The following is a 23,050-nucleotide window of genomic DNA, read 5'->3' as shown; positions in this document are numbered from 1 at the left end:
CGGGTCTGACCTAGGTCCCAGTGATATGTCTCTGTGTAGAGATGGGTCTGACCTAGGTCCCAGTGATATGTCTCTGTGTAGAGACGGGTCTGACCTAGGTCCCAGTGATATGTTCCTGTGTAGAGACGGGTCTGATCTAGATCCCAGTGATATGTCCCTGTGTGGAGACGGGTCTGACCTAGGAGATGGGTCCCAGTGATATGTCCCTGTGTAGAGACGGGTCTGACCTAGGTCCCAGTGATATGTCTCTGGTAGAGACGGGTCTGATCTAGGTCCTAGTGATATGTCCTGTGTAGAGATGGGTCTGACCTAGGTCTTAGGTCCAGTGACCAGTGTGATATGTCTCTGGGTAGAGATGGGTCTGACCTAGGTCCCAGTGTTATGTCTCTGGTCTCTGGGTAGAGATAGAGTGATGGGTCTGACCTAGGTCCCAGTGTTATGTCTCTGGATAGAGATCTGACCTAGGTCCTGACTCTGGATAGAGATGGGTCCCAGTCCCAGTGTTATGTCTCTGGGTAGAGATGGGTCTGACCTAGGTCCCAGTGTTATGTCTCTGGATAGGGTCTGACCTAGGTCCCAGTGTTATGTCTCTGGATAGAGATGGGTCTGACCTAGGTCCCAGTGTTATGTCTCTGGGTAGAGATGGGTCTGACCTAGGTCCCAGTGTTATGTCTCTGGATAGAGATGGGTCTGACCAGGTCCCAGTGTTATGGCTGGGTAGAGTACAGTATCACCCTAGGCTGTGAGCCAGTCCAGAGCTCAGGTGAGAGATCAGAATCACAATCACATTTATTCACCAAGTACATTGACACATACCCACAATGTGACTTGGTGAGATGGTGCAGCCAGCATTAGACAAAGTACACAAACAGAATACGGACAAAATGACACAACGTCTACATACAATATAAATTCAGTTAACCTAGAATTTTAAGAGAGTAGTGAATTTACAGTGGAATATATCTACAGGCAATATGTAGAGGGCAGAGTGCAATAGCTGGTGAATACATGTAGTGAGTGTATGTACAGTATGTACAGTGCCTTGCGAAAGTATTCGGCCCCCTTGAACTTTGCGACCTTTTGCCACATTTCAGGCTTCAAACATAAAGATATAAAACTGTATTTTTGTGTGAAGAATCAACAACAAGTGGGACACAATCATGAAGTGGAACAACATTTATTGGATATTTCAAACTTGTTTAACAAATCAAAAACTGAAAAATTGGGCGTGCAAAATTATTCAGCCCCTTTACTTTCAGTGCAGCAAACTCTCTCCAGAAGTTCAGTGAGGATCTCTGAATGATCCAATTTTGACCTAAATGACTAATGATGATAAATACAATCCACCTGTGTGTAATCAAGTCTCCGTATAAATGCACCTGCACTGTGATAGTCTCAGAGGTCCGTTAAAAGCGCAGAGAGCATCATGAAGAACAAGGAACACACCAGGCAGGTCCAAGATACTGTTGTGAAGAAGTTTAACGCCGGATTTGGATACAAAAAGATTTCCCAAGCTTTAAACATCCCAAGCAGCACTGTGCAAGCGATAATATTGACATGGAAGGAGTATCAGACCACTGCAAATCTACCAAGACCTGGCCTTCGCTCTAAACTTTCAGCTCATACAAGGAGAAGACTGATCAGAGATGCAGCCAAGAGGCCCATGATCACTCTGGATGAACTGCAGAGATTTACAGCTGAGGTAGGAGACTCTGTCCATAGGACAACAATTAGTCGTATATTGCACAAATCTGGCCTTTATGGAAGAGTGGCAAGAAGAAAGACATTTCTTAAAAATATCCATAAAAAGTGTCGTTTAAAGTTTGCCACAAGCCACCTAGGAGACACACCAAACATGTGGAAGAAGGTGCTCTGGTCAGATGAAACCAAAATTGAACTTTTTGGCAACAATGCAAAACGTTATGTTTGGCGTAAAAGCAACACAGCTCATCACCCTGAACACACCATACCCACTGTCAAACATGGTGGTGGCAGCATCATGGTTTGGGCCTGCTTTTCTTCAGCAGGGACAGGGAAGATGGTTAAAATTGATGGGAAGATGGATGGAGCCAAACACAGGACCATTCTGGAAGAACCTGATGGAGTCTGCAAAAGACCTGAGACTGGGACGGAGATTTGTCTTCCAACAAGACAATGATCCAAAATATAAAGCAAAATCTACAATGGAATGGTTCAAAAATAAACATATCCAGGTGTTAGAATGGCCAAGTCCAGATCTAAATCCAATCGAGAATCTGTGGAAAGAACTGAAAACCGCTGTTCACAAATACTCTCCATCCAACCTCACTGAGCTCGAGCTGTTTTGCAAGGAGGAATGGGAAAAAATTTCAGTCTCTCGATGTGCAAAACTGATAGAGACCTACCCCAAGCGACTTACAGTTGTAATCGCAGCAAAAGGTGGCGCTACAAAGTATTAACTTAAGGGGCTGAATAATTTTGCATGCCCAATTTTTCAGTTTTTGATTTGTTAAAAAAGTTTGAAATATCCAATAAATGTTGTTCCACTTCGTGATTGTGTCCCACTTGTTGTTGATTCTTCACAAAGAAATACAGTTTTATATCTTTATGTTTGAAGCCTGAAATGTGGCAAAAGGTCGCAAAGTTCAAGGGGGCCGAATACTTTCGCAAGGCACTGTATATACAGTGTTGAACATGCATTTGCAAAATAATGCTGTTGTACTGTTGGTCAGCGCTGTGGTGATCACAACAACCGTTGCCCGGCTTCACCTCATTATTCCTAATAGCAAAGATAGTTTCTGTTAGTTCATTTACAGAGCTTGGTAACACTATTCAAAAGTGTCAGACCATTGCCATTCGCTGGAACATAAACCCAGAAATAAGGTCTTATTTTCAGCCCATCTCACACCTCCTCACGTTGTCTCAGTGTAACTGTGACATTAACAAGAACACACTGCTTTGGCTAAATGTTTTTTTATAGAGACTTTAAATAGACAAACACAACCACAGCCATTAATCAGGTCCTCTCTGCGATGGGTTCAGATAAGCCGGCTGATTCGCCGTCCAAGGACGCTGCGAAGGTCGCCGCGGCGCTGCAGATCGGTGATTGCTGTGTAAATCGATTACTGACACTTCTTACTATCTGTCAAAGAGCAGACACACACACACACACACACAGACAGACAGAAGGAGAGAACTTCCTGTCTTCTGAGAAAGGATGCTGTTGTTTTTGTTAGTTCCACAGACAGGCGCAGGGTTATCTGTCTCTCCCAGCTGTGCCACCAAGCTGTCACCTACTGCTGCTTTGTTCTGGCAGGAGACACCTTTGCCAGCTCTGTAGCCACAGGCGTCTGTGTGTGTGTGTGTGTGTCTGTCTCGCTGTTTGGTAATGTATGTGCGTGTATGTTCATGCTTACCACCTTCCTTCTTGATGTTCCCTTACATCGCTCCAGACAATGGTCTCTCCCCCCATTAATTTCCCCCCAGCACCTGTGGCGACATCTACTAAACTGCAGCCACCCAAATCTGCAGCCCCCTCACCCCCTGTCTTTCCCTGGGTACAAACTCCAATTACCCAGAGCACATCACTGCAAACAGCCACTTTGTGGCCAACCACCTGTGACTGCATTGCTGGGGCCCTGCCCTCTAGAGGTGTGGAAACGTCCCAAGCCCCCTCGGCAGCCAGCGATTGATTAAGGAGATCAACATTGATTAAGGGAGCAGGGGACATCTGGACGGCCCAATTTATGGCCCTCATCAATTATTCAAATGCACTGCCACCGAATTGGATTAGCGGTGACGATTCTCCTGCCATTGGTTCGTTTCCATCCCCTGTGGTGTTGCTTTCATCAGCTCATCAGGCTGCTGAGAGACAAGAGGGTCTGGTTGGAGTTGGGCCCTTATAATGCCTTTCTGTGTGTGTTTGTGGTGTGTGTGTCAGACCTACGGCTTGTATGTAAGGCCGCTATGACACAGCCCCACAGAGCCAAGGCCAGCGGGTTATTCATATTCATGTTGTTTATGTTGGAGACGGCTCTCTGTGTGTGTGCGCGCGCATGTCTGAGAGGGAGAGACACACAGGGACACACAGAGACACACAGGGACACACAGGGACACACAGGGACACACAGGGAGACACAGGGACACACAGGGACACACAGGGACACACAGGGAGACACAGGGACACACAGGGACACACAGGGACACACAGAGACACACAGGGACACACAGAGACACACAGGGACACACAGGGACACACAGGGACACACAGGGACACACAGAGAGCAGGACTCGGCATCTCTCCATTGTATCTCTAACACAGGGACACACAGAGACACACAGGGACACACAGAGACACACAGGGACACACAGAGACACACAGAGACACACAGAGAGCAGGACTCGGCATCTCTCCATTGTATCTCTAACACAGGGGGAACAAGTTCAGGAATCTCGGCCTACCATCCGGAGCTCCCTCAAGGCTTCCCCACACACAGGACCTTCCTGTGTTCCCTCATTGGTTTTGAATGACAAGGTTGGTTATACCCCAAATCCACACAATACTAGCCTGGTCCCAGATCTGTTTGTGCTATCTTACCAACAATGACCAAAAGAGTTGGAAAGACAACATGTCTGCTATATGACTAAAATGTACTACGATCAGTAGGTGCATTAGCAATGTTGAGGGATACGATCTAGGAATCACTGCTCATATGATTTATTTCCTCCAATTCCCCCGGGCCGGTAGGCCCTGTGTTTTCCTGTTCATTTCCAAAGGGCTATAGGAGTCTGCCGGTCCCTTCTGCACAGCTCAAATCCATTATCACCAGGGAAGTGATTTGAGATGTAAGAAAACAATACTACAATAATAAATTGAATGTATTTTTCAACCGGATAATCAATTTGTTCTGATGTGGGACCGTGGCCTGGTGTGTGTTGGTCTCTGTAATACGTGTGTCAGAGAGAGTTGTGCTGGTAAATGGCCTGTGCAGTTAAGAATGGGTTGCATGGTCGTTATTGATTAGGGGAAATGGCGGAGCGGATTTGTGCGGAGAGCCATGTACTGACCTTCAAAAGGAGAGCCATGTACTGACCTTCAGGCAGCTGGTTCAGTGGTATGTGTCTACATGGAGTATGCGTTAGTGATGCATGTGTGTGATTGTATGTGGTAGGGCGAGCATGCTTGTGTGTAGGGCGGGGGCAGATCGATGGGAGCGTTTAGTGGGAAGCTGTGCCTAGTACGCCTCATCTCAGGAAGTTGGATGATTTGTAACACAGGGAGCCATTGATAGAGGGATGGTAGTTGGCATGGTTGTGGACCTACAAGCTGATGCATTGTCCATTAGCTGATATTAAAAGCTGAAAATGAGGCACTACGAACAGGGAGCACTAAAACGCCTTTATCAGTCCAGTCCGGTTACGAGTCCAAATCAAACTGGTAGCGTGTGCTTTCCTGGGCCCCTCCACCCTGGGCCCCTCCACCCTAGCTAGGGAGCCCCTGACTGACTTCTGTTCCTGGCCCTGTGGATAGTGTGCTGTGAGGGGTTTCTCCCCATCTACCCCCAGGTTTCTGTGGCGTCTGTTTGGTGGGAGGGCTGGCTGGGGCATTATTTGTCCCGTTCCGTTTTCCTCGCTGGGCGCTACAGCTACCCGTCTCTCTGTTGTCTCTCCGCAGATGTTTACCAAGACAGATAGGCGAAAGGCAGACTAATAATGGTAATTGCTTCCATCTGCTCGCACACAGCTGTCAATAGTGCTCACAGTCAATCCCTGGAATTAGCCTAGCGTGGCACAGTCACGCTAGCATTCTGATCCAGCCAGCCGTCAACCATCAGCATGTCTGGGTTTGGGGCACAATACTGAAAGCTCACTCACTCCCCTCTCCAGTTTAAACACTGTTTTTACTACAGCGATGAGGAGTGTGTAATGCCGGGGATTCGACTAGGCAGGATAATGCACTGTTCTGAGAATATGCCTGCATCCCAAAAATCTGTCCCTTCTCCCAAACTGTGCACTAACACCCCCCTCCCTCACATTTAAAAGCATTGGTGTGGTGTAAGCAGTTGCTAGATAGTTTTCAACATTCTTATCTACTTTTAAATCCATGAAGGGAAGTGAACAAGTGTTATTGAGAGACCACTGAGAGAGAGACAGATGTGAGAGAGAGAGAGATGTGGCAGAGATGTGACACCGGTAAGGGTTTCTGGACAACCATTTTCAGATGTTTTTCGGTGAAGCAGTGGACTATCACGAATGTGTGAAAAAGTGAATGGCTTATAGGAGAGTGTAAAGTAGCAAGTGAAAGACTAGCCGACTTTTAGGAGGGAAGAGACCTTTTAAAGATGAAGGGGGAGAGGAGAAAAGGGAGGAAGAGAGAGGCTTTTAGCACTGGTTGTGGTATGACACCTTTTAACGGTCCTGACAAAACCCTCCTCTTGCCTCTGTCTCAGCTTCATTCTTCAGGGAGTTTATGAGAGAAAACGAGTCGGCCATTAGAGTCTGATGTTGGGCAGACTCCTAGTGAAACTCCCACACAAACTACCTCACCTTGATCGTATTCATGTTAAAGGCATAGTTCACTTTTTTGTTTGCAAAGTTGTAGCATAGTCTTGACTTACCTGGGGTGTTGTCTTTTTTCATCCAAACGGTTTAATACGTTCCTTTGCTGTTGGAAACAGTGACAAACGACAACACCGTAGGTACATTGAACATCTACAAAACTATTCCTTTAAACCTTTAGTAAACAAGTGAACTAGTCCTTTAAACCTTTAGTAAACAAGTGAACTAGCCCTTTAAACCTTTAGTAAACAAGTGCACTATTCTTTTAAACCTTTAGTAAACAAGTGAACTAGCCCTTTAAACCTTTAGTAAACAAGTGAACTATTCTTTTAAACCTTTAGTAAACAAGTGAACTATTATTTTAAACCTTTAGTAAACAAGTGAACTATTCTTTTAAACCTTTAGTAAACAAGTGAACTAGTCCTTTAAACCTTTAGTAAACAAGTGAACTAGTCCTTTAAACCTTTAGTAAACAAGTGAACTATTCTTTTAAACCTTTAGTAAACAAGTGAACTATTCTTTTAAACCTTTAGTAAACAAGTGGTAAAGGCGTTTGTTCAGCTAGGAAGTCATGGCAACCCCTCATACCATCCATTAATAGTCAAGCAAGCCCTATATCACTAACAGATAGATTTGTCTCTGAATATGTTCCAGCTGAGACGGTCTGGGTTAACGTCTGGGTTGGAGACACAGGAGGGGTCGGCACAATCGATTAGCAGATCCACTACCCCTCTAGCCCTCCCCCAGATTGACCTCCTCTCACCACCACTCCTACCCCTCTCTATCTCCGTCTGGAAGGATCCTCTAAACTCAGACCTCTGCTTCTCTCCCCTCCTCACCGGCCTCTTTCTCTCTTCTTCACATCAATGTGGCTGGGTGAAGGGCGGAGGGAGGGTTGGGGGGCAGGGGCTGTGGGAGTGTGAAAAACCACCACCCCTAGCACGGCTGCAATCATAGCATGGCTTCATCATCTTCGTGCCCCCTATCACCCTCTCTCCCCTCCTCATCCCCCAGTCGCCTCTCTCTTCCATTCTTCCCAGTTCACTGGTTGGATGCCCTGCACCCTCCTCCACTTTCTCTCCCCCATTACTCCCAGTTCAGTGGCTGCTATATAGGGTGACACCAGGACCAATTCAATTCCCTGTCCCCGTCACCCCGTGCTGAGGAAGATTGACACACACGTGTCATTGTGGGCTCCCTCATTGTGGGTTCACTCAGATTGGCAGGTCTCTCTCTCCACTCTATTTTCTAACCTCCCTCTCTTTCCTCTTCTGTCACTCCCTCTCTCTCTTTGTGTTCTTCTTTTCTGGTCTTTACTGCAACCCAGGGTTGGTGTTATTCTTCCCTGCTAATGGTAAAGGATAGTGTAGTGTACAGGAAAGCTGATCCCAGATCTGTTGACCAGGAAAACTGTCTGTCTGGAGTTCTCGGAGTCTTTTACAGCCACAGGCAGCCTAATTGGCATCAGGTGTGAGCTAATTGATTGGCGTCTTTGGCGTGTTGTTTGGCTTCCTTCTGGCTTCTTGATGGATCAGTGTATTCAGCACATTTTGTGGGTTTATTTACTTTGTAATTCACCTCAGACTTTTGATACCTTTAGTCAAAGTACTGGATGTTTTCCCACTATTTCACTTCCTTCATCCGTTTAGTCCCTGTTAGCTTAGCTATGCTAACTACTCAGCGCCAATGGGAATTTAGTCTTTGATCTGGCTAGCAAACCTACAAGGGACTACAGCTGAAAATGAGCTAAATCTGGGGCAATGGCATGTTGCACATGGTCCATGACAAATAAACAATTACTATAAAGCTCAAACTCATATTGGACTGCAGTAGAATCTTTACCACAGCAATATGAACCAGCTCAGCTGAAATGGTCAGAACTTTGAAAGATAATATTCTGAAATTGAGGAACTCTATGCACAACGATTACTTTTAACAATTCCCACTGAAAATGTCTCAAAAACAAATTCACTTGAAGAACAGTGCAGGTGCAAAGTTTGGTAACAGAATGACGGTAAAACAGCACCAACTGTCATTCTGTTACCAAACTTTGCACCTGCACGGTTCTTCAAGTAAATGTTTTTGTAAAATGTTCAGTGGAAATTGATACAGTAGTCTGTGTTGTCTGGTTTGTTTAACTTTGCAAGCATTTGTTTGACATGCATTTTAAAGTGAACATCGGCGTCTCAGCATCTTTCTGTCACCGTGGAATTGCCCATAAAGCAATAGTACAGGAGAGGGCGTGTGTTGTGACTGTTTTTACCGTGCTGCGGCCTTGGGTACGAGGTGAAGCCATCACAACAAACAACTTTGAGTGTACAATTACTTTTCTACTACAGGTTACCATACAACATATTAAAACAAAGTGCTGTATGTTTCTGCTTCACCTGTGCCGTTCTACTCTGAGGGAAACGGGACATTTTGCTTCCCATTATATGAAATGAATCCATTAATTCCAGTACACAGCATGCCATTTCACACCTGCTGTGTGAAATAACAATATTTAAATCAATCATTTCATATGAATAAACACAAACTACAAACCACTTTGTTTCATAATAAAGTTTATTCTATATTACAAATAGTATTTTGTTCTTGACTGCAAAATAGGAATGCATTATATTTACATACACAGGTATACAATTAATTATAGCAAAGTTAGAGAAGCTGGCCTTTTCCCCCAGGTTTAGTTTCATCTCTTGATAGGATACTCTTTATCTCTCAGCAAATATGGTAATAGTAAAAGTATTTCTACTGTTTCTGTAACACCTGCTATAACACTGAGCTCTAGAAGGACCTATCTTTAGTTCCTACAAAACGTTGAAGGTGGAAGCTTTATCGAGTCCCTCGGCAACAAAGGGGTCAGTAGTCTCAGACGAACTTTGTCGCCGGGGAACATGGGGGAAAATGGAAACGCCGTATGTTACAACACCAGGGGGCAGATTCACTACGAGATTCTAGGACATTCATTCTCTTCACCAAATAAAAACAATGGACTTAGAGAGGAGGAAACTTTGGGTAGCTAGAGAATATAATACATGGGTAATAGTGGGTCAATTTACAGTCTCTAAACCTAACAAGGGCCCCTAAACGTTGAGGTCCCTGCCAAGTTTAGTCTTATTTCCAAACTGTTTCACCTGGGATTTTCCATCAGACTGAATTAATACAGTAGATTCCTTTCAGTTCTTTCTTATTGTTTATTTGATCACAAGCTTTGTGAACAGTTTGAACATGTTGGCAGTGTAGAACGTCCAGAGAACGCGCTGTTCATGAATGTACCCCCTCGAACCTGAATACCAACCACTGACAGAACTCACCCCTTTAGATAGTTCAGTTGAGGATGAATTAGATGTGGTTCATACATTAGACAGCGATGGTGTGACGGAAATAAAACACATTTTACAAAACACAATCAACTAAGTAAATCAGAAGCTTTCAGGATCAGAGCTTGTGTGGTTATTGAAGCTTCCAGACACCTGTTTCTCTTTGATGAGTTCATCAAGAGACGTTTAATCGTTTGAAATTGTCCAAAGGAGAGTTTTTTTTGTTAAAACCACCAGTATCTTTTTAGTAAGTTTGTGCAGAACACCTTTAGATGTAGGAGTAGAATCGAAGGACAGCAGATACTACCAGACAAGTGATTGACTTGAATGTATTGTACAGCCCATAAGACCATAAGGATTCCAATAATGAGGCATGTTGTGTGATACATGGGTTTTGTATGAGCAAACTTTTTGATTGAACCCCGAAAGCCCTCCTAATGCTAGTTCCCTATGCACTGAGCTCTTCAGATCAAACAACTGTCAAAACAGAATCTAAAAAACACATCCACAACTATAGTAACAGGTGCTGCAATAAGATGTTTACAAGGTAGCTTTGCAGCCAGTCCTAGGCTTACAAAAATAAATGTCATTGTTTTGAATGATAAAATAATAGAATCCAAAAGGTAAGGTTATAGGCTAGGGGAGATAGTTTCCGGTTGAAACACAGACAGACACTAGAGAAGCAATAGCAGCCAAGAAAAGAGCAAGAAGCTCACTGCAGAATTAGTCTACCAGACCCAAAACCTGAGGGTTCTGGAACTGACAAGGTCACTAACTAATGGAACATGTATATGGATGGGCGTTAGAGGACGATCTACTCTGGAAGGACTAAGCAAAAGGACTGAATGAATTCAAACTTAGTCATGAGTTATTGTTCTACATCAGTCCATGAGAATTCAAAATAACCGTTTTGTTTGTGAACCGTTGAAACGTTTCCTAGTAGCAGTAGATAAATATATTTGATTGCAAGGCAGTTCCGTTTCATAACATCCAAATAGGTCAGCATGCAAGGGTATATAATATATTGGATTTTAAGGTACCACTTTATTCCTATTAGCGTCTAACACTTTCACAAGACATGGTAATGAGAGGTTTGCATGGGCTGAACGGGAGATAAAGGCTCCACCTTCACGGTTAGTTATAGTTTTAACATGAACAATCCACTTTTTTCCCACATTTTTCTTCCAAGCAAAATAAAGAAAAGAACACATCCACATCATCATTTGCAAGGCTTATTTTCTCTATTTCCTCTTTTTTTGTTGTTTTAAATTTAAGTTTTACATGCGCTTAAAAAGCCAATAAGGACCGAAGGTGGACCGAGGCGGTCTCCACACATTCACATCACCACATGGGGCACGTTGTCAAGGCAAAAGAAAGGTCAGAGGTCTAAAGGAAAGGAGGGTTTCTCCATCTCTCTCTCTCCCCATCCAGGTTATCACATTCCACAAGTCTGTTCATGTCCGTGTCCGGTCGTCTACATGACGTTGACTTGTTTTTCTCACTCTAGTTTCAGCTTTTTGAGGCTTGGAGAAGGCTGCGGAGGACGACTACACTAACACACAACATGAGCGACCCAGAGCGCTCAGAGATTCCCGCATGGAAGCTGTCTCCACACTTGTGCAAAAAAACTGACGTGGAAAACCGGACAAAGAGGGAAGAAAAACGGTGTGCCAAACACGGAAGAAACCGGGACGGCGAGGAGGAGGGTGGGACTCGTCCGCGGCTCCCCCTTCGGCACACTGAGGTCAGAAAATCACACAGGGTTAAGTTGTTGTTGTGGGGTGGCTTTTTCTTTCACCAAATCCTTTTCCCGTGTCATTTCCTTTAAATACATTGTTTTTAAATAACTTTTTTTGTCTTTTTAAAATGTCAAGCTCCTTTGGTTTTTCGGCTGACCAGTTATGTCCATCAATTGATTCCCCCCGTCCCAAGTCTTTACAGAAGGTCTCTCTCTCAGCAGAGCAGATCCCATTTAAGCAGTACCGCACCGTCTCTGTCATGTGGAAAGCCTGGGTCCATGGTAAGACTGCTCTAGTGAAGCGTCCCTCTCCTCCTCTCAGTAGATGTCAGTCAGCTCCCCTAGTATTCAGACAGTGTGATCAGAGGGTGAATCAGCAGTAGACTTCCCCTCAGAACAGGTCTTGGACAGCTGCCGGGTGTATCTGTTTGTGTGTGTGCTTTGATAGACCGGCGAGTGACCTCCATCTGTTAGCAGCACACACGGGACAGACTGACCGTTCCAGGTGTCAGAGCTGTCGGGTCACTGTGGTCAAGAGTTGGATGTGTGCTTCTCGTCACAGAGGAGGACCAGACAGACCTGGGTCTGTCCTCCACTAATTAGTCTTATAATAGTCAGGATAATTGAGCAGGTACCACACAAGCCATGGATTCAGAAGATGAGGATTGTTTTATCTATAGAGGTACTTGGAGGGGTGGGTGGGTGGGTGGGAGCAGACTCGTGCTGATGCCACAAAGGGGAATCTGTCCTTCTCTGGATTTCAAAGTCAGTCAGGTTTTCGGGAAAAAAAGGAACATTCAAGAAGCACTAACTCTCCCCAGCCCCTATCAGAGTTTCTTTAAACGCACCTCAAAGCTACATTGAGAAAACAATTCTGTAGTTTGCCTATTTCCCAATCTTAAGAAGTGTGAACCAGGCAAACCTTCCGTTTTTTTGTCTTCCGAGGTGGTCATTTTGGTTTCCTCATTTATATAATACCACTTTGTTTTTCCACGTTTGATGTGATGTTGACTATAGCACTACAATTATCGGGACTCTGTAGTAGTTTCATAGACTAATATCCTGTTCAGAAAGTCTGAACAAATTGACTCCCAACATTGTGGTGGCAAAAGACTTTGTCATCAGTGTTATTTTTAAAGGCAACATAAATAGAATGTTTGTTTCTCCCCCAACATTACGGTGTAAATGATGCCGATACGGCGAGCTGGCAAACAACCACCCCTCTATCAGACTCTTCTACGCAGCAACGCTGGGATGAGGCCCTCCCATTGCATGGTGGGAAAAGCAGTCCCAAGCTCTGCCGACCCTTCAGTCAGTCCGTCAGCCAGTCTTCTCTGCACGTCCTATGAAGCTGAGCAGATGAGATGCCAAACACTTGTCAGGAAGAGGAGGAAGAGGAAGAGGAGGAAGAAAACAGGACAATATGTGTTGTCTTTGAAACGGAGAGGAGTTCTGATGCTGATGACGATGGTGAGGAGATAGATGGACAGGTCTTTGCTCAGGCACGGCTCGGTTTCTGACGGGTCTCCCAGTGCGCCCTGGGAAGTGCGGTCCTCAGCTCTCCAGGCTCATGAAGGCCACCACCTGCTCCAGCTTGAAGGAAAGTCTCTGTTTCCTGGCGGCGTCGTCCTGCTCCAGCGCGCACACAATCTGACAGAGAGAGACACACACAGCCAGCCCCTGTGTTACTGTCAGCCCCACACACAATCTGACAGAGAGAGACACACACAGCCAGCCCCTGTGTTACTGTCAGCCCCACACACAATCTGACAGAGAGAGACACACACAGCCAGCCCCTGTGTTACTGTCAGCCCCACACACAATCTGACAGAGAGAGACACACACAGCCAGCCCCTGTGTTACTGTCAGCCCACACACAGCCAGTCCCTGTGTTACTGTCAGCCCCACATACAGCCAGTCCCTGTGTTACTGTCAGCCCCACACACAGCCAGTCCCTGTGTTACTGTCAGCCTCACACACAGCCAGTCCCTGTGTTACTGTCAGCCCCACACACAGCCAGTCCCTGTGTTACTGTCAGCCCCACACACAGCCAGTCCCTGTGTTACTGTCAGCCCCACACACAGCCAGTCCCTGTGTTACTATCAGCCCCACACACAGCCAGTCCCTGTGTTACTGTCAGCCCCACACACAGCCAGTCCCTGTGTTACTGTCAGCCCCACACACAGCCAGTCCCTGTGTTACTGTCAGCCCCACACACAGCCAGTCCCTGTGTTACTATCAGCCTCACACACAGCCAGTCCCTGTGTTACTGTCAGCCCCACACACAGCCAGTCCAGTGTTACTGTCAGCCCCACACACAGCCAGTCCCTGTGTTACTGTCAGCCCCACACACAGCCAGTCCCTGTGTTACTGTCAGCCCCACACACAGCCAGTCCCTGTGTTACTGTCAGCCCCACACACAGCCAGTCCCTGTGTTACTGTCAGCCCCACACAGCCAGTCCCAGTGTTACTGTCAGCCCCACACAGCCAGTCCCTGTGTTACTGTCAGCCCCACACACAGCCAGTCCCTGTGTTACTGTCAGCCCCACACACAGCCAGTCCCTGTGTTACTGTCAGCCCCACACACAGCCAGTCCCAGTGTTACTGTCAGCCCCACACACAGCCAGTCCCAGTGTTACTGTCAGCCCCACACACAGCCAGTCCCACACAGTGTTACTGTCAGCCCCACACACAGCCAGTCCCAGTGTTTACTGTCAGCCCCACACACAGCCAGTCCCTGTGTTACTGTCAGCCCCACACACAGCCAGTCCCTGTGTTACTGTCAGCCCCACACACAGCCAGTCCCTGTGTTACTGTCAGCCCCACACAGCAGCCAGTCCCTCCCTGTGTTACTGTCAGCCCCACACACAGCCAGTCCCTGTGTTACTGTCAGCCCCACACACAGCCAGTCCCTGTGTTACTGTCAGCCCCACACACAGCCAGTCCCTGTGTTACTGTCAGCCCCACACACAGCCAGTCCCTGTGTTACAGCCAGTCCCTGTGTTACTGTCAGCCCCACACACAGCCAGTCCCTGTGTTACTGTCAGCCCCACACACAGCCAGTCCCTGTGTTACTGTCAGCCCCACACACAGCCAGTCCCTGTGTTACTGTCAGCCCCACACACAGCCAGTCCCTGTGTTACTGTCAGCCCCACACACAGCCAGTCCCTGTGTTACTGTCAGCCCCACACACAGCCAGTCCCTGTGTTACTGTCAGCCCCACACACAGCCAGTCCCTGTGTTACTGTCAGCCCCCTGTGTTACAGCCCCACACAGCCAGTCCCTGTGTTACTGTCAGCCCCACACACAGCCAGTCCCTGTGTTACTGTCAGCCCCACACACAGCCAGTCCCTGTGTTACTGTCAGCCCCACACACAGCCAGTCCCTGTGTTACTGTCAGCCCCACACACAGCCAGTCCCTGTGTTACTGTCAGCCCCACACAGCCAGTCCCTGTGTTACTGTCAGCCCCACACACAGCCAGTCCCTGTGTTACTGTCAGCCCCACACGCAGCCAGTTCACGTGTTGCTGTCAGCCCCACACGCAGCCAGTCCCTGTGTTACTGTCAGCCCCACACGCAGCCAGTCCCTGTGTTACTGTCAGCCTCACACACAGCCAGTCCCTGTGTTACTGTCAGCCCCACACGCAGCCAGTTCACGTGTTATTGTCAGCCCCACACACAGCCAGTCCCTGTGTTACTGTCAGCCTCACACACAGCCAGTCCCTGTGTTACTGTCAGACCCACACACAGCCAGTCCCTGTGTTACTGTCAGACCCACACACATCCAGTCCCTGTGTTACTGTCAGCCTCTCACACAGCCAGTCCCAGTGTTACTGTCAGCCTCACACACAGCCAGTCCCTGTGTTACTGTCAGCCTCACACACAGCCAGTCCCTGTGTTACTGTCAGCCCCACACAGCCAGTCCCTGTGTTACTGTCAGCCCCACACACAGCCAGTCCCTGTGTTACTGTCAGCCCCACACACAGCCAGTCCCTGTGTTACTGTCAGCCCCACACGCAGCCAGTTCACGTGTTACTGTCAGCCCCACACAGCCAGTCCCTGTGTTACTGTCAGCCCCACACACAGCCAGTCCCTGTGTTACTGTCAGCCCCACACACAGCCAGTCCCTGTGTTATTGTCAGCCTCACACACCAGCTGACAATGGCAGAGTAATGGCACATACAAGAAACGTTGCTTCTGTATGCCAGTGTTTCTGGAACCTTTCCTCTGGGACCCCTTAACGTCTCACAATTTAGTTGAAGACCTGAACTACCACAACTTTTTTTTGTTGTATTTAAAATATATAAATAATGTAATTTAACTCGGCATTATTCAACGACAGAAAGGCTTGATGATCTAAGCTGAGAAGTGTGTTCTCTCTGTAGTAGAACAAAGACATGGTTGGGAGTCCTCCAGGAGAGGTTGGAGAACCGCTGATATACGCCGTCTGGGTTGCTTATAAATGTATTTTACATACATCTTCCAGATCGTCTGAACCTACACGTCATCTACAATGCATTTCAACTGCAAACCCAACTGTGTAAGACTGGCTGTCCTAAATGGAACACTGCTGCCTGTCTTGAATAAAGTGTGATTTTTGTCCACGGTGTGTTGCCGTACCTCCTCTGTGTATTTGCCCACGTAGGAGTAGATCTCACTGAGGGAGCTCATGCTGTTGAACTCGTTAATGTGCATCCGGGACTGCTCTGCCAGGTACGCATTCATGTCCTGGTCACTGATGGCCGGCATCTTACTGATGTCTGAGTAGTACCTGTGGAGGTAACACACACAGCAGAATGTATTAGTGAACTGTGTAATCACTACATTTACATACATACACCCCAAAATGCTTTATTCTTGGATTTAAATGTCACGTGTTATTTCAGGGTTGTTTCAAGACAGATGTTTTAGCCTTTAGAATCGTGTATGGAACCTTTATTTAACCAGGCAAGTCAGTTAAGAACAAATTCTTATTTACAAAGACGGCCTACCCCGACCAAACCCTAACGACACTGGGCCAATTGTGCACCGCCCTATGTGACTCCCAATTGTGGCCGGTTGTGATACAGCCTGGAATTGAACCAGGGTCTGTAGTGGCACCTCTTGCACTGAAATGAAGTGCCTTTGACCGCTGCGCCATTCGGGAGCCTAGAATAGGAATCATGTTAGAGACAGTTGTCTCGTCCCCAATCACTTTTCACAGTCTGAGCAGCCCTGACACTCTATAGACATTTACATTTTTCTAATTTAGCAGACGCTCTTATCCAAAGCAATTAGGGTTAGGTGCCTTGCTCAAGGGTACATCGATATATTTTGCACATTGTTGGCTAAGGGTTTCAAACCAATGCTCTTAACCCTTAGGCTACCTGCCGCCCACAAATGGCCTAAAAGCTGCAAAGGCACTTTGCAGTGTATGTGAACCCCCTCTCACACACAGACTGTGTCTCCAGGAAGCTCTCAGCTGCATCAGGGTAAAGAGGGCTGGAAAGGAGAAGTAATCAGCCAGTGTCAACAGCAGCTGAGGCCCTCTGTCAACTCCTTCATTAAAGATGGTCATTCCTGTTTAATTCCGGCGCCACAACTGCTCCTGGACACCGCAAATTTAGTCTGATAAGTGTGGGGTGTAGTGTGGTATGGTGTGTGGTGTGGTATGGTGTGTGGTGTGGTATGGTGTGTCATGTGGTGTGGTATAGTGTATGGTGTATGTGTAGTGTGGTATGGTGTGTGGTGTGGTGTGTGTCATGGTTTGTGGTGTGGTGTGGTGTGGTGTATGGTGTGTGGTGTGTGTATGTGGGTGTGATGTGTGGTATGTGGTATAGTGTGTGGTGTATGTGTGGTATGGTGTGTGGTGTGATGTGTGGTATGTGGTATGGTGTGTGAAAACCGAGGCTATTAATCTAACAGAGCAGGTTACGCGACAGGTGGGCATTGCAGGTTATTTATTGTAAGGAAAGTCACAGGAAGGTCACACCCACTCACACGTACCTCGGCCACCTGCGCAGGGCAGGAGGGCAATTGGAGAAAGTGAGTCGTGGGGTTTGAGAGGGGAAAGGAAATTGGAGGGATTTCTGTCTCCAGGTAAAACAGCAGGTCCACCTGACATCTCTGGTTCTAGGTGACGACGTGGGGCCTAATTTCAAATCGTCTCCTTTCTTAGACACTTGATCTAAACATAGTGGAAAACACACCTAGAGCAGGGGTCAGCAGCCCACGGGCCAAAACTGGCCCGCAAGAGATTCATTTTGGAATTCAGCAATAAAATAAAAAAATATTTGTATGTGATCATGTCTCAACTTAACCAATTGTTATTTTCCAATATATATCATTATTTATTGGCTTAGTTGTAGTCAATTTGCAGTGTAGAAATGATTATAATTATGTTACGGTCACCCCACCATCCGCTCCGACAAAAATGGTCCTGCAGCTGGATCTAGTTGCCGACCCCTTGGCCACACGGTCCACTTGGAATTGAACATTTGGTATTTGTTATGTGTTATCAGGCTAGGGGAATTGAACATTTGGTATTTGTTATGTGTTATCAGGCTAGGGGAATTGAACATTTGGTATTTGTTATGTGTTATCAGGCTAGGGGAATTGAACATTTGGTATTTGTTATGTGTTATCAGGCTAGGGGAATTGAACATTTGGTATTTGTTATGTGTTATCAGGCTAGGGGAATTGAACATTTGGTATTTGTTATGTGTTATCAGGCTAGGGAATTGAACATTTGGTATTTGTTATGTGTTATCAGGCTAGGGGAATTGAACATTTGGTATTTGTTATGTGTTATCAGGCTAGGGGAATTGGGTCCTGCCATGCTTGATGTTGACATCCAATGAATGGTAGAATCAGTTAATGAATGCAAAATCCAGTTAACAGCCTCCTTCTGTTCAGAGGTCTACCCCCCCCGGGGGGAGTTGTGTCTACACCCCCCCATCCGAGCAGAGGGTCAAATGAACTGCATATATGACATGTCTGAGGAACTTGTCATTGTCTGGGGCCAATTAAATCCCACCTCAAATACCTCTCCAACTGAATGGAATGAATATAAACAGTCTGTCTGTAGTTGGAGGCTCTGGGGGAACATGCATGTCCAACCCTTGCAAACCACTCCAACCATCAAATTGTGCCAGTGCGACATAAATCAACAAGACCCCAACACAACTTAGATCCTGTAAGATGTCAGCTTTCATAAAAGTGCTGAGTTAGTGAGATACAGTTGTAGGAACTCATGTACCGGCCGAGACCCACAGGATTTCTTCCTTGTGTCAAATCATATCAGATTGCTTTTCTGTGGACGTCATACAGTAATAACATGTTAAGGTAGAGTCTTCCCAGAGGGGCACAGCTCCACTACAAGACCAGAGGCAAACTGCCTGATCCCCAAACGTACCATGACCAAGCTATAGGCTTCCATTATGGTGCTGCTACCCCTCTACAATAACCGCTAACCTCCACAGCGCTTATGAAGATGTAGAACGGAGGAGAAATCACAGGAAGACATGTATTTGTGCCTGAGTATTCCTCTCACTCCGCCTTCCTTCTTTAGTTAAACTCTGCAGTCTGTCTCTTTGAAGTGTTTTTACACGGAGTGACTGAAGTGTCTGTCGGGCTGGATTGGAAGCAGAGTTGAAGACCGGTGGATGTGTGTGTTACAGATTTTGTGTGTGTGTGTGTGTGTGTGGGGGGGGGGGAGGAAGAGAGAGAGTGGGAAGAAAGAGTGAAGCAATAGTGGTGAGAGAGGGAGAGGGGAGTTGGGAGAGAGGGGGAAGGGAGTGGGGAGAGAGGGGGAAGGGAGTGGGGAGCGAGTGGGGAGAGAGGGGGAGGGGAGTGGGGAGAGAGGGGGAAGGGAAGGGGAGTGGGGAGAGAGGGGGAAGGGAGTGGGGAGAGAGGGGAGAGAGGGGGAGGGGAGTTGGGAGGGAGGAGGAACGGAGTTGGGAGAGAGGAGGAAGGGAAAGTGGGGAGAGAGGGGGAAGGGAGTGGGGAGAGAGGGGGAAGGGAGTGGGGAGAGAGTGGGGAGAGAGGGGGAGGGGAGTTGGGAGGGAGGGAGGAGGAACGGAGTTGGGAGAGAGGAGGAAGGGAGAGTGGGGAGAGAGGGGGAAGGGAGTGGGGAGAGAGTGGGGAGAGAGGGGGAGGGGAGTTGGGAGGGAGGAGGAACGGAGTTGGGAGAGAGGAGGAAGGGAGAGTGGGGAGAGAGGAGGAAGGGAGAATGGGGAGAGAGGAGGAAGGGAGAGTTGGGAGAGAGGAGGAAGGGAGAGTGGGGAGAGAGAGATGAGAGAGAAGGAAGAGTGTGGGGAGAGACTTGAGCTTGTCTCAGGTGTTGGACTCGATGACAGTTGCTATCCATTATAGAGCTGCGATTGGTTGGCCAAAATTCATGGACAGTGCTTAGCGAAGGGTCAATTGTATATAGATGGGCAAATTAAATTGTGTGAATATGCTGATGGTCTCAATGCACATCACAACCTTCAGGTAGGCTTTGCCAATCAACAAGACTGTGAGATCTAATTTGCCTATCCTGATTGTGAGATGTAAGCACTGCTGGGTTTATACACACTATTTTGAGATTTAATTTGTTAATTAAGATTGATGTCAATGACGTGGAGGGACTAATCATACTACAATTACACTAAATTAGATCTCACAAAATATGGATTGATCAACTAAACATCACCTATAGAAACATTACATCTCAGAATCATGTGGATGCTAATGTGGATTTTCTGCAAAGACTCCTGACCTTAGACATGAATACTTCCTTCAAAGACTTTTATGCTTCAGAAATAAACGCCAACTGTTCCACAGGTAATAGGACCGTCACATGGCTTCAGTGTGGACAGGAAGTCTCTGATTAGAATCGTATCACTTTCCCGATCTCCCACGGCTGCCGAACCCCGTCAGCATCTCCCGCTCCTAATGCCACATGACACGTCAACAGTTTACTCACTAGCTGCAGGTCAGACTCAGCCTGTGAAACGGGTCCTTATCAGTAATCACCTCACGCGCCCAAGTCGCAAGACAAGAGCAGGGAACGCTAACAGGAACGCTAACAGGAACTCATTGATATGAAGCTTAACAACCTCTAGATTGGCACGGCTGCTTTCAGTTAAATAGTAGTGATTCATCTTTACAGAGAACTACACTACCCATGATTCCCTTGTCTTTACAATTGTGGTTTGGTTCTGAGAATGTCAACATGTAGAACACAGGAGGTTGGTGGCACCTTAATATGGGAGAACGGGCTCGTGGTAATGACTGGAGAGGAATCAGAGGAATGGTATCAAATCCATCAAACACATGGTTTCCATGGTTACCAGGTGTTTGATGACATTCCATTTGCTCTGTTCTGGACATTATTATCAGCCGTCCTCCCCTCACCAGCCTCCTATGATGTATAATCTCTGTCTGCATACCCTGTGTGTTTCTATCCCTCCCTCACCAGCCTCCTGTGATGTAGAATCTCTGTCTGTATACCCTGTGTGTTTCTATCCCTCCCTCATCAGCCTCCTATGATGTATAATCTCTGATACCCTCTCTGTCCTATGATGTATCCCTGTCTGTGTTTCTATCCCTCCCTCATCAGCCACCTATGATGTAGAATCTCTGTCTGCATACCCTGTGTGTTTCTATCCCTCCTCATCAGCCTCCTATGATGTATAATCTCATACCCTGTGTGTTTCCTCCTCATGATGTATAATCTCTGTCTGCATACCCTGTGTGTTTCTATCCCTCCCTCACCAGCCTCCTATGATGTATAATCTCTGTCTGCATACCCTGTGTGTTTCTATCCCTCCCTCATCAGCCTCCTATGATGTAGAATCTCTGTCTGCATACCCTGTGTGTTTCTATCCCTCCCTCATCAGCCTCCTATGATGTAGAATCTCTGTCTGCATACCCTGTGTGTTTCTATCCCTCCCTCATCAGCCTCCTATGATGTAGAATCTCTGTCTGCATACCCTGTGTGTTTCTATCCCTCCCTCACCAGCCTCCTATGATGTAGAATCTCTGTCTGCATACCCTATTTGTTTTTAATCTGAGGTTGATTGAGTATTTCAGCTATTTGAATTGAACATTTCCTGTCCAAATAATGAATAGCACCTGGGTCAACAGAGATAATGACACAGATGGTCTGATACTACTGTACGTACAGCAGGCCCATTGAACCTTTGTATTGCAACTCATCACAACCAAGCATCCCTACCTGAGCCCTACTCAAATCCACACAATCACACTCCACACACCTCTGTCCCGTGGACTGCCAGGCCTCGTGAAGACTAAGGGCTTCAATCTGTATCGCTGAAGTTCAGTGCTATAGTGCGATTGAAATTGAAAGGTCATTTCCTATTGAGCCCACATATGCAGGGTTTACTGTGAATGCAGTCTCAGCTAACCTGGGAACACTGCCTGTACATTTCTATTGCACTGTAGCGCCTGCTCTTCAGCGCTGTGGATTGATCAAGTCCTTATGTTAAACTGTCTCATCCATATTTAAAGCAGTAAACAAGCATAAGCAACCATCCTCTGAAGGGGAGTAACTATAAGATAACCCATCTATATATCACTGGGACTAACTATAAGATAACCCATCTATAGATCACTGGGACTAACTATAAGATAACCCATCTATATATCACTGGGACTAACTATAAGATAACCCATCTATATATCACTGGGACTAACTATAAGATAACCCATCTATATATCACTGGGACTAACTATAAGATAACCCATCTATATATCACTGGGACTAACTATAAGATAACCCATCTATAGATCACTGGGACTAACTATAAGAGCAAATCAAATTGTATTCATCACATAAACAAGTGAGACTATATACAGGGGGTACCAGTACAGAGTCAATGTGTGGGTGCACCGGTTAGTTGAGGTAATTGAGGTAATATGTACCTGTAGGTGGAGTAAAAGTGACTATGCATAGATTATAAACAGAGTAGCAGCAGCGTAAAAGAGGGGTCTGGGTAGCCCTCTGATTAGCTGTTCAGGAGTCTTATGGTTTGGGGATAGAAGCTGTTCAGAATCCTTTTGGGCCTCGACTTGGCGCTCCGGTACCACTTGCCGTGCGGTAGCAGAGAGAACAGTCTATGACTAGGGTGGCTGGAGCCTTGATCATATAGATCATGCACCGTTAATATAAAACACACACGCACATGCTGACACACACACACAGTGTCCCAGCACACATTCACACATACACTCAGCCTGATGAATACGATACTAGACAAAACTCCTCGTTGGGTTTCAGTAATACAGTACATACACATACAGTACATCCCTGTCCTGCGGCTGGTGCTGAGCACTAACACAGAAATACTTTGGGACCACTTCACAAGCCCATCTTTTATTCAGCACTCTACCACTGACCAAATAAATGGAATACAACTCTAATTTGGACAAATGACCACCACTACTGCTGTGCAGTGGTAATCTCCTA

General features: G+C 46.6%; 1 pseudogene; it reads right to left on the bottom strand.

The window, feature by feature from the left end:
• Positions 1-9,084: 9,084 nt before the first annotated feature.
• LOC135516591 (plexin-A4-like) overlaps positions 9,085-23,050 on the bottom strand; it is a 76,343-nt pseudogene continuing 62,377 nt past the window's right edge.

The sequence above is a fragment of the Oncorhynchus masou genome, chromosome 27 (assembly GCF_036934945.1).
Source record: "Oncorhynchus masou masou isolate Uvic2021 chromosome 27, UVic_Omas_1.1, whole genome shotgun sequence".
In the NCBI taxonomy this organism is placed as follows: Eukaryota; Metazoa; Chordata; class Actinopteri; order Salmoniformes; family Salmonidae; genus Oncorhynchus; species Oncorhynchus masou.
Note: the sequence above shows the minus strand (reverse complement) of the source record. Positions and strands in the feature narration are given on the sequence as shown.